Source organism: Magallana gigas, chromosome 9 (genome assembly GCF_963853765.1).
Source record: "Magallana gigas chromosome 9, xbMagGiga1.1, whole genome shotgun sequence".
NCBI lineage: Eukaryota > Metazoa > Mollusca > Bivalvia > Ostreida > Ostreidae > Magallana > Magallana gigas.
Window position 1 is genome coordinate 38,533,743 of NC_088861.1, and position 12,844 is coordinate 38,546,586.

Here is a 12,844-nt window from a genome sequence, read left to right on the forward strand (position 1 = left end):
AAAAGCTGATTTTGGGAGTCTGAACTTTAATTTTGACTCCTTTGACTGTTACCTCCGTTTTTTTTTTTTAAATTTACACTTACAATTAGATATCAAACTAACTCAAACGATCTAAAAAAAGCCCGAGCCACTGATCTATGGTTAGTGATTCTATGGACATAATATCAATTGCATTTAGGTGATCTCCATTTTACAGAATATAATATTACATATAATACATTTTCACTATGTAAGTGATCGTGAATGGCCATAAATATCTATAGTCACTTCCTTCTATTAGTGGCACCTCAAAGTAGCAAAAGAAGTTCCATATAATGAGCAAATTGTTCTAATGTTAACGCACGACACAGGCAAAATTGACAAAAACATATACAGAAGCATTACTTGAATAGCTGTAAGTTCTAACACAATTCTCGTATGTTAAACGCTTTAAAAGGTACGTTTTTCGAACGGTAGAATTCAAATCAGTTTCGATATTATGCGCTTGTCGCACAATACTTTCGTTATACATTTTCTTTTTTACAAAATACGAAAGGCTTCCTTATTAATACACTGAACGATACAGTATATAAGTTTTCAATACGGTTTTAACGCTCGCAATACAGTACTTGTATATTTTATTTCATAATATCTTTTTTATAGGCTATGTATGTGTAATTATATATCTTGTATTACTATGATATGATTACACCTGTTTAAAAATCGATACATATACCTGTATTTGATTCTCGATGAATGAGTTGCAATAAATTTTTAGTTTCTTAGGTGACCTTAATTGTTTTGCAGAGAACGTAAAAGAAACCTTCAGCGTCAGAAAAATGTTGCACGTCAATAACACACGTTTAACAACATATTCACTGATATATTGCTTTTTATTGCAGGTAAGTGTAAATGTTTTACCTATTGATTTTGTTAATAAAACTCTACAGAATATCCAAGATCACTTACATGAATACGTATACTAATGAACTTGAAATAAAGAAGAACAAATCGATAAAAAATATGTTATGTAAATTAAAAAAATATAAAAACTAAGTGTTATAAATATTTTTTACATACTTAGTAATAAATACAGGTTTTTTGCACATGTGATACAGATGACATCACAAAATCCGTATCGGCCTCCGGGGCTGATACAGGTTATCAGCCCTGCAGGGCTGATACGGATCCGTATCACACCCCTTGCGGAACTCCTCTGCCTTTTTTCACTTCGGCATTTTTGCATGTTTACAGACGAAAAATAAAACATTTTCAGTTACAGTCGACATTTTTAAGTGCAGTTGAAAACTTCAAATGCTAGCAAATGTTTTAAAGCAGTCAACTTTTAAAACCTGATGAAATTCCGTTCTGTAGCTTCATGTTTGTTATAACAAGAAAACTAACATTTTTATTTAATACATTACAGACTACTTTCAAATATTATTTAAATTCAATTTGTTCAAGTTGATGCCTTTTTACATAATTTATTACTAATTATGTAATAAATATAATAATAAATACCCTTTTTCCATATCACAACCTGTATAAGCCCTCGACAAACATCATCCCTCGGGCCTTCGGCCCTCGGGCTGATATTGGAGTCTTGGGCTAATACAGGCTGTGATATGGAAAAGGGTATGCATTATTCTCTATGTATTAAAAGAAACGAAGCATTTGTGCGTGTTTTTCTTTCAGCTTGCACGTAAAGCAGGGTATTTTATTTTTTACGTAAAACAAAACTATAACAGACAAAAAAATCCACAAAGCTTAATATTTGCACATAAATAAATATTTTATCAATTTATTAACAATGATTATGGTTACACCAAGTAAATAAATGAATTATTCTATTTTTGATGAATAAATTTATCCAATCGCAAAAAAACGATGCTTTTAACAAATAAGCCTGTAAAGGAGTTCCTGCTAACACCTTTTGATATTTTAAGAAATATGGGTCGATGTCCGTACACTTAAGTTAAATTTTACCTGATCAGCAATTATTGTGATTGTTATAATTTTTATTCATAACATAATTTTGTGTTTTCGATTAACTACCCGGATAATTTAATTTGAGTTGCATACGATAACATACCATATCATGTAAAAGTATGAAAAAAAGATTGCTCGTCGACAATGTACTACTATTTGTGGTATCGCCTTGCCTAAGATATATGAATGTTATGAGTGAAATCATATCAAACATTTTTTTCATAGTATCTGCTATATTTCTTTACAATACGTACAACGTTTAAATAACTTCATATCGAAAATTAAAAGTCTCTAAAAGAACACAAATTACCCCCCCCCCCCAAAGCTAGATATCGGCATTTATGAATACACCGAAAATTTAAATAGAACCATCGAAAGCATCGTTTCATAATGTCACAATTGCATGAAATTGTATTTGACAACGCCTTTGAACCTTTAACTGATTGTTGCGAATTATAAAAAGGACATGTTTTAATTGGTATTGATTAACTAATTACAATTTTATAGATTCTTTATCATGCCATCGAATTTATTAATTGTATTTCTATTGTTTTGTGCATGTGAATATGCTTTCTCTATTCAAAATATATCAAATACGCATATCTTTTTTTTTTTTTTTTTTTTTTTTTTTTTTACAATTTTGCTGCTTTTTAAAATTGTTTAAGACTTTGCAAGCAAGCAGTGACTCATGTGATGTATCAAGAACAACGGTACAAACTGTTGAAGATTGTCCAAGAAGTGAGGAGAGATGGAGGGAGGCAGCAGCAAGGAAAAACTGTGCATCATATGCTAGCCAATGCAGTGATCCCGAGAAGCTCGAGTATCACTGCGTCATCAACCCGTTTCTCAACCAGACACTAGAAGTATGCGCATATGCACAAAATATTGTGTTAGGTAAGCTATTTACGATCGACTTAATTTAAGCTGAGACAAATAGACAAATATTTGTTATTGTTATACTCTTAAAACCATAAATCGTACGCAAATTTAAACAATGACAAAACGAACATAGATAATATATATAGCATTCATTTCATTTGAAAAAAAATATTTATTTATTAGGATTTAAGAATTAGAAGAGTTTATTTAAGTTGATTGAAAGTTGTAACCTAAAGAGACCAGATGGTCAACAAATTCAAGGATTACCTAAAAAATTCAAACATAATGTTTTGTCAAAAACTATTATTTAGTACAGAAAAGTTTGTCCTAGTATTTTATTTCAATTGAATATCATGTTTTATCTTTAAACATACGACTTCAGCTAAAAGACGTTAAATTTGTCAAACATTGATCACATCCATCAAGACCATTAAATTAAAGAAATTCTATTGTATAAAATGTTTTTCATTCAAAGGTATTTCATTGTACTGATACAGGTTTCTGTGTGGAATACAGCGTCAGTGGAAATATGATTCAAGAAAGCGCTAATACATATTGTCCAGGTTTTAAAAAGAATCCATGCCCAACTTTTTATCGCTCCTCGGAGGCCTACAAATGTAAGTATTTTCTGTTATGAAAAAGTCAATTGCAGTTAATGCAAGTGATGATAAAGAAATTGAAGTATTTTTTGCTCGAAATATGTCTTTAATTATAAAAGAGTGTTATACGTGTATACTGCGTAATTTAGAGTTAAGGCTGAAGTTGCTTTCTCTGATCGATTTAGTGTCTTAATTTCACTGTAACTGTTACATACAAAATCGTGTAATTAAATGGCTGTCTTGATTGAGATCAAAAACGTTGATAATTTCCGTTTATATAAAAGTTAATGATTTAAAATTGAATCGTTCATTACTACTATCTCGTTCCATTATTGTGCGTGATAATTGAAAATAGCTTACGTAGTCTTTTTATTAGTAAAAATGAAATAAAACAACACTGTCCCAAAATTTCCAGAAAACAATAAACATATCACGTAAAGACCAAAAAAATCTGTTTAATTAAAGCTACTGCTAGAATCATATAAGGGGCATTTTATTAAGCGACACTCATTCAATTATTGTACTCCTGACAAACCAAATACCACCACCCACCCTCCGAGAGGCAGGTGTTCAATGGAATATTTAAGCCCGACCGCGTCAGAGCTCATGGATATTCATATATAGCTGGAACCTATATACACGCTTTTTTCACTTTTAATAAAGATGGCAATGTTAAGAAAAGAAAAGAAAAAACCCACCCCACCCCTTTTTAAAGTCATTACAATGACTATTGTATTCTGTGTTTTGTTTTTGGGTATTTTTTTGTTTTTGTTTTTTTGTTTGTTTATTTTTGATTTTTGTTTTTGTTTGCATAAAAACAAAAAGATACATTTCTATTTTTGAGGTCATTTACTTTTTTGTTCGTTTTTAATTCATAACAAACGAATGAGGTCAAATATCACTCGGAAGGCAGGTATAAAATATATGAATATTTATGAAGCGTGATGTAACACTCCTACCATGCAGAGAGTTGTGGAGTACGATTTTAAATTCTAGATCGTCCTCATACTTAAGGTATTCAGGTTTTAAAACGTTTTAATACTACATCATTAGATTGTTAGAAATTGTAATATTAATGTGTTATACGCTTTACTTTTAATAAATGTAAATACAAAATAATTTAATTGTAAAAGCTCGACTTCCTAAGAAATCAGTATTAAGTCAAATACGACCCATTCACCCCATCATTTAAAATCATAAAACCAACGTATTTCTCTAACCATTGGACGATTCAGAAACACTTGCGGGGTCCCATCTTTGAATTCAGTGAGAATGTAGGTTAGCTCTAGAAATAAAAAAGGATGAGGGATACATAGAAATATTACACTTTCAATTACTTATACTTATTATCTTATTTATTTGTTATATGCCAAAAACCTTTGAAAATGGAAATTTTTTATAATTCTCATTTTCATAGAGCAGCTATTGTCTGTCTAAAACACCGGCTTTAAAAAAATCTCTTTTCTTTTATGTCGTCAAAAATGCTTTGAAATATGATGATTTGGAATAATTGTGTACAAGGTTCATTTCATTTTTACGAAATATCGAAACCGTTACAAATAATCAAGACATACTGAAAATTAACAAAAGCATTGTTGCCTTAAAAAAAGAAATTAGTCAAGAATCAGCAATAAGTAATGAAAGAAACATGTTAAAGGGCGTTAGATGTAAACTTTAGAAAATTCTGTCTACTAAATACTAGCTTTAGAGATCAAGGGGTGTTCCTTTTGTAATGTAGGCCAGAACTTGGTTCTAAGGATTAAACTTTTTAACACAATTTCATGTTTACGAACCTTTCGTTGAGCAATCCTTCTGTTGAAATTAGATTTATTTGATGATGATATAGTTGCCGGTATTGTTTTGTCTCAAAAAACAAATAAGATTTTTTCGACGAACTTGGTTTTAGGCAGTTATCGTCAGTTATCCGTGTTGAGTTATTGGCAATTTTGATCTTGGTGAACAATATCATGGACTTGTTAGAAAACAACATTCTTGATGTTGTTTTTACCTGAGATAGTGGGCGGAGTTTAAAAAAAGGTGTGAGATATGTACAGATAACCCACACTTTTAACAATAGAAAACATACCCGGCTATGGTACAAAAGCATAATTATATTTCTGTCAGCGAATATCTAATAAAGATAACACTTGTTCCAATATTCTCTTGTTCAATTCTGATATCAAATTACCAAAAAATGTTATTAATAGCGCTTTGATTTCTTGTATTTTGAATCTGTTTAAAATGCTTTACAATGAAATATACATCAGCTATGGCGTCATTAATGTATAATCTATGTAATACAATCAAAGAGTATCTTGATATTACATTTATGGTAGTTCTTAGGTCGGCTACCGTGAAATTATGTCAGCTGTGTTCTGCAACGTTAATCTTTTTTTATGAATGTTGTAATGTGCTCAAGCTTTACAAAATAGGAAGCGACTGGCAGACCGTTGATCATCTGATATGAAAATATGAAAAATAATTGTTGTATTGTTGCTTAATTGCTTTAACTATTTTGTTACTTCATTGTATTTACATGTATCAGTCGCGAATGTCAATATTTGAAATAATGATCGTGATTGGATTTATTGTTTTTGCGTTATAAAATCAGCCTTTGTAATGCTTTATATGATATCTGTTGACGTACGTGATAACATGACAGAACTATACTTATGTTCAGATAAACATCAAAGAATAAAACTTTTTTCATGGAGTTAATTACATCACCAATTTGTGTTTTTTAGCTATCTAAACCATTCCATTTAGTAAATCTTGTTTTACATTTCACTCTGGTTATTCAAAAGAAACATACTGAAAACCCTGTCTACATGTTGTATTTTAATGTAAAGAATGAGTTAAATTATGTTGTTTTGAGTTTCCTATATTTCCATTATAACATAACTAAATCTGTACATAAATTGAGATAAGGATCATTGTAATCAAGAGAATACTTTTGTTCCATGCACATATTTATATCTTTACGTTGACAGGCATTGCTACCTGAAAATATCTGTTCATATATAGATATTGCAACTTTTTATTTTAAATCAAGATCCAGGTTGCTATAATTTGACTAAAAAAGCATTACTAGTAACAGAGGACCGAGAGTCAAGTGTAAAGTCAACCACTGTCATATACCAAGCAGGTGATATGTCTACAAAACGTAACGTGTAAGTAGACTGAACAAGATTATAAATTCAATAAAAACAGTCACTGTACCTTTTCGAAATCCTCCTAATATAAAAAAAATATGAAAAGGGAGATTAAGGATATGAAAATTATATCACCAATGAACAGATATTTATTAGATAAATGTTGCTTTAGACAGCTTCTTAAATTTTATGTAAAGGGGATTTCTTGTTCTTGAATTTAGTTAAATTTAATGGGATAAATTTAATATTTTGATGATTTTTTCACAATGTAAAAAAGTATCAATTTTCTTTTTTAGCTCAGGATATGAAGGCAATACACTCGTTATTTTATCATTGCTATTGAATGCGTTGACATTGGCAGTAGTAATTTTTGCAATTTGCGGTATTTACTATTGTGTTAGACAGTACAGACTTCAAACAAAACACCAAGAAAAAGGTAATACAGATTTTTTATTGTTAATTTATTGCCAAATGCATTCCATAATGGAAGAGTGATTGTATAATGATTATTTTTTTATTAAAAATTTCTAATATACGTATTAAAATAATAAACAGTAACGATTTATGCAGTTTGAACCCCCCCCCCCCCCACACACACACACACACATCTCTTAATTAAACTGTCTTCAAATAGAAATGTCCTCATATAAATCGTATCAAGTGTAAAGATGGCCATCATTTTAGTGGCAGTGTAAATTTTACCTGTTCTAAATCTGTCCACACACATATATACACACAGACAAGCGCGTTAATATGACTGTGTTTACAATCTTAAGATCTGTGTGTATTTTCATTTCAGTGGATTGCCTCCTATAAAGTTAACAGAAGGTACTGATTAGGTTTGTTTTGATTATGTACATTAACTTGTTCACTATAAGAAAGTTTTTCAGTTCCATAAAATAATTCTTTGTTATTTCTTTTTTTCTTTGACAGAATATCTATTTTGAGATCGTCAAAAAGATGCTTATATGTAGGAGACAGACAAGATTTAGGTTTCCCTCGAAATCATTTTAGGTCAAATGATATCTTTGAAGCAAAGAAAAGGGAAACTGAAAAGCGTAGATAACAAAGAATCTGAAGTGAATAAAAAAGTGAATACGATTTCATGTTCCTTTTAGTTAAAAAAAGAAACTGCTGTATTGGGGCGGGGGGATTTCTTTCTCAAGATGAAGTGCAACTTTGAAACTCCTTTCAATATGAAGAATCAGGATTATTCACTTTAAATACCGAGTTTGTCCGGAATTTCCGCTTTCAATAATTGGCTAGTCAATGAAATGTCATGTGTGGTAATAGTAGGTCAAATTTATTTATACAAAACTTTTACAATATCTTAATTAGAATATAATGTTTAAAAATCCGGGATGCCATATATATATATATATATATATATATATATATATATATATATATATATATATATATATATATATATTGTATATATATATATTAGTAAGGCTTGGTGTAATGTTAAATATAATAGTAATGCATTGCAATACATTGCATGTTTTCAAAGTACTGCTGATAATGTGTAATGCTACAAATTTAGCATTAGATGTAATGACAGTGTAATCTTTCCAAAATCTAGTGTAATGCTGGTATTACAGAGTATTACTTTGCTTTACTATTCTAAAAATCATGATGAATTGTATAAATGAAATTGTATCTGATTGAAAAAATTTTCAAAGGAGAAAGAATTTCAAATAATTCTTAAGATTAAGATATTCCATTGTGTTTTTATTTTTAAATTGTCAAGATTATTAGCTTTAATAACAACACAATTCAATAACATTTTAAGAGTGTTGCTATTAAGAGTTTAAAATCGTTTGGAAAGTTTGCTTTACAGTTAAATTATTTGTGCATTTACTATGAAGCATGTTTCAACAACATACAATGCCCTCAGGATTCAATCTAAGTATCAAAACAGCCTATTGTTTTAAGAAGTGCTAAAAACCCCACCCCCTTCTATTGACTGTGTTCAAACAGAATAAAGAACAAACATGCCCTTTAAAAGCAAAAATAAATACACTGTCCAAACATGATCTCTGTAACATAAAAAGCAACTTCTTATATTTGAAAATAATCATGCTCTCTCTCTCTCTCTCTCTCTCTCTCTCTCTCTCTCTCTCTCTCTCTCTCTCTCTCTCTCTCTCAGTTTCAACTGCTCCTGTAGAACGTTTATTCGATATAGCAAGTAAGATTTCAAACAGACATTATGGAACTTTGATGCTTATAAAGTGCAAGAGTAATCTTGAATACTGAATTAAATTTAAACCTGATTGTGCACAAACTAAACCTGTAGATATGAAAAAGTGTGTTTTATATTGAAACATTAAACATATTATTGAATTAATTTTTCAGAAAGTAATGGTAATGGTAATGCATTGCTTTACTCTTGTAATGGTAATGTAATGTATTACTCTAAGAAAATAAAGTAATGGTAATTTAAAGCTCAAATGCATTGGGTAATGGTAATATACCGTATTGTTTTACAATGTAATTCGCCCCATATATATATATATATATATATATATATATATATATATATATATATATATATATATATATATATATATATATTTGTGTGTGTGTGTAATTGTTTTAAAAATGATGTTAATAGTCAACATGTGTTAATAAGAAATCAATTGCATTGTCTGTTCGGTGTAATTTAAATAAATGTTGTGCTTATAAGCTTCTAAGCAAAGTCAGACATGCAACTGTAGATAATTTTTTAATTTTGTTTTGTTTTTTTTTTATTTTAAAATATTTTGTTTTAACAAATATTAAAATTTTCGTTCAAAAAACGATTTAAAGTATCAATGCTTGTGTCACAATATGGTGCTTTTTTACATGAAGATTGTGCTTTTTAATGTGAAGATGACCCAGTGCTTTATTATATGAACATGGTGATTTTTTTATCTGAAGACGGTGCTTTATTATATGAGGATGCCGCTTTTATAATATGAAGATGCTGCTTTTATTATATAACGATGATGCTTTATTATATGAGATTGGTGATTTTATTAGATGAAGATTGTCCTTTATTATATGAAGATTGTGCTTTATTATATAAAGATGGTGCTTTATCATACAAAGATGGTACTTTATTATATAAAAATGTTCCTTTTTTGTATGAAGATGGTAATTTTATAATATAATATGGAACGCCGGGACTGTCTTATTTGAGGATTAAACATTTGACGCAGTGTTCTCCTCATTTTATTTAGTAGTATATTCATTATATAAGATCTTGTTTACATTATATCGTATGCATTGTACATTATATACTGTAAATAAGTGAAAATGCACACGATATAATGTAAAAAATAATAGATATACTACCAAATATAATGAGGAGAACACTGCGTATAATGTTTATTCCTCATAAAAGACAGTCCCGGCGTTCCATAATATAAGATTATGCTTTTTTATCTGATGATGGTGTTTTGTTCATTTGATGGTGCTTTTTACTGTGAAGGTGAGCACTCAGAAATTTATATCTGAACATTGAGTTAAACATTTATTATCTCAAAAGTTATGAAACTAGAACAAAAAGTTATATAATTTAAATCCTTTTAATACACAATTGCTAGTTTCTTTTACTTTTTATCATTAGTATTTTAAGTTACGGGATGATCTGTACAACTTGATCTCAACTGACTTGACAAATACGATTAATAGAATATAATACAATATTTTATATAATAAATATAAATTTTATATATATTTTGATGTAATAAATAAATAATTTTTCCTTCCCCCGAAAACCCCCCCATAAAACCTTAAATAAAAATGAAGATTATAGGAAATATTTGGATCAACGACACTCATAGTAATCAAAAAGTCTCATTCGTAAGATAGAAAATAAGCTGTTTTACGGTTAGACGATTCGGAAGCCGTATGATATTAAGAGTGTTGCTTTTGTCTTGAAAAACCCACAAACATGCCGTTTTCTAGCTGTGTTTGTTAATCACTATTAGACAGGAAATGATCGCGACTTATACTAAATTTACACAAGAAAGGAAAACGGCAAACGCAATTTATTAATTTAACCTACCCGGATGCAGTTAACGTAGATTAAACAGAACAGTTTCAATATTTCTTCACATTTTAATAAGACTGAATAAAAAAAAATAATCCTACTGCCAAGCATATTTATAAATTTTTAAATAAGCTATGTCAATTTTATTGGATTGTAAGAATACATCGTCAAGTAACTAATTGAAAAAGCATTGATGAATGATTTTTAACACACGCTTTAAATTTAATATGTAAAAAATATATCGTATGGTATTTTATGTAGTTTCATTAAATAAAATGATATAGATTTACGTTTACTTGTTTAATATTTTTAAGTCGAAGGAGATACCTCGCGTTTCGGTCCGATACTTTTGTTCACCTGTAATTTATCGTCAAGACCGCGACGGTGTTGGTTTGCTGTACAACTCTACCGCGGGGGTACGCGGTTATACCTAATACACCTAGCGCTCTGTCTTAACCGTGTTGAATTTTGGACCGTGAGGATGCGTGGAACATACGCGATCCGCTAAAGTAACAAGTACAATGATTGAATAGAGACATATTTTGGTAGTTATTATTTCAATATTGACCAACAATTAATCTATATAAACACTATCTGTAATCAAATATGTTTTAGACTACAAAGATAAAAAAAACAAACTTCTTTACTTTCGAAATAAAGTATACATTTCTTATTTTTAATCATTGTTTTGTTTCTTTATAAATGTTAATTGTACTTTATTTGAATATTTAAATTGTGATGGCCGGCATTTCTAATAAAATTAATGTGATTGTAATTTCTGGAGTAGCATTGAGTTTGGCACTGCTCATCAGCATTAATATTATGTTTTGTTTATGTAAGTTACGTGTTTTATAATTCATTTTTATCATTTATCTATTCATACGAAAAGGAAACGTGAGTTTGATTGCTTTTTAACTGTTGAAAAAAATACTTTAAACTACCCCATGATATACATGCAGCGCATTTTCTTGAATTATTAGATATCAATTAATGCTTCTTGGTTCTAAGTACCTCAAAATACACATACCTGTCAAAATAGTACAAATAAAATTGATGAAGATAAAAAAATCCCAAGGTCTTTTCATTAAGGATGACATTTATTCAGAAAAAAAATCCTCTGATGATAGTGAAACACCATCTATTATGTGTCAGGGAGTATTAATTGAAGCGTTATTTTTCAATTTCAAAAAAGGAGGTCAATGTTTTATGCTAAAGGTCAGTACATATTTAACGAGGCCGAGTACAGAACGAGTACGCACGTTTTCGCGCAGCGTTTGATTTGTATTGTGACGTCATCTTTTTGCTTGGTTGACGCCATGGCATGATAGTTTCAACTGCAGATATTCAGCGAAATTTGTTGAAAATGGCTCGTTTAATGCGTAAAATTAATGTTATATTGTGGAATAAACATAACTGTCTAGAACTATAAGCTATATTTGGGCTCGGGTCGAAAACCTGAAGAGGGTTCAGCAGACCTAACCCTTTGTCACGTTTTCTGAACCCGCCTAAATATAGCTTAATTCATATATTTCAAGACAGTAACCATGTATTTTATATTGATGACCCTTAATATGTGATGTTATATATTTTTTTATTACTTAAATATGTCTGAATGCTTTAATAATACTATAAAGATCACCTTTTCCGCCTTTCTCAAATAAAAAATAGCCATTATCTGACAAATCTGGGAAATTGGGCATACAAAAATCAACTTTGATAAGACCCCTGGAACAAACCAGGAGGTAAAAGGTTTTTTTTATTTGACCATTTGATGCCTTTTAGCAATAACTTTAATATGTAGAACAGAAAAAGAAATCCCTAGGGCAGAAGTTTAAAAAATGTGCAAAATTGATACATTTCAAGCGAAATCCCATAGGGTCCTATGTTAAAGATTAACAAACTTTGAGATGACCCCCTAAACAAACGGTGTGGTAAATGTTTTATTTTTTAATCTTAAAATAATAATTATATAAATAGAAATTCAGGTAAAAAATATCATTAAAAAATCTAGGGCAGAACTAATTAGACCCGGCCTCGTTAAAGAAAACTTAATTAAAGTCCCTTAGGTTTTTAAACTATGATTGAGATTTTTTTTAATTGTAAAAATAATACAAAAAGTTTAACTCTTTTAAAAATAAAGTACAGCTTAATGATCAAAATTTTGAGATATGGTGTCAATTATTGTTTTTTTAGGATTATGTTTACTA

The 12,844-nt window shown here is 29.6% G+C and overlaps 2 long non-coding RNA genes across 2 annotated transcripts; both read left to right on the plus strand.

The window, feature by feature from the left end:
* Positions 1-784: 784 nt before the first annotated feature.
* Positions 785-6,621, plus strand: LOC136271305 (uncharacterized). The gene is made up of 4 exons (XR_010709220.1): positions 785-881; positions 2,634-2,862; positions 3,345-3,464; positions 6,499-6,621. It is a non-coding gene; the product is annotated as an uncharacterized lncRNA (long non-coding RNA).
* A 279-nt stretch (positions 6,622-6,900) lies between these two features.
* Positions 6,901-7,899, plus strand: LOC136271363 (uncharacterized). Its single transcript, XR_010709297.1, has 3 exons — positions 6,901-7,034; positions 7,398-7,437; positions 7,532-7,899. It is a non-coding gene; the product is annotated as an uncharacterized lncRNA (long non-coding RNA).
* Positions 7,900-12,844: the final 4,945 nt, after the last annotated feature.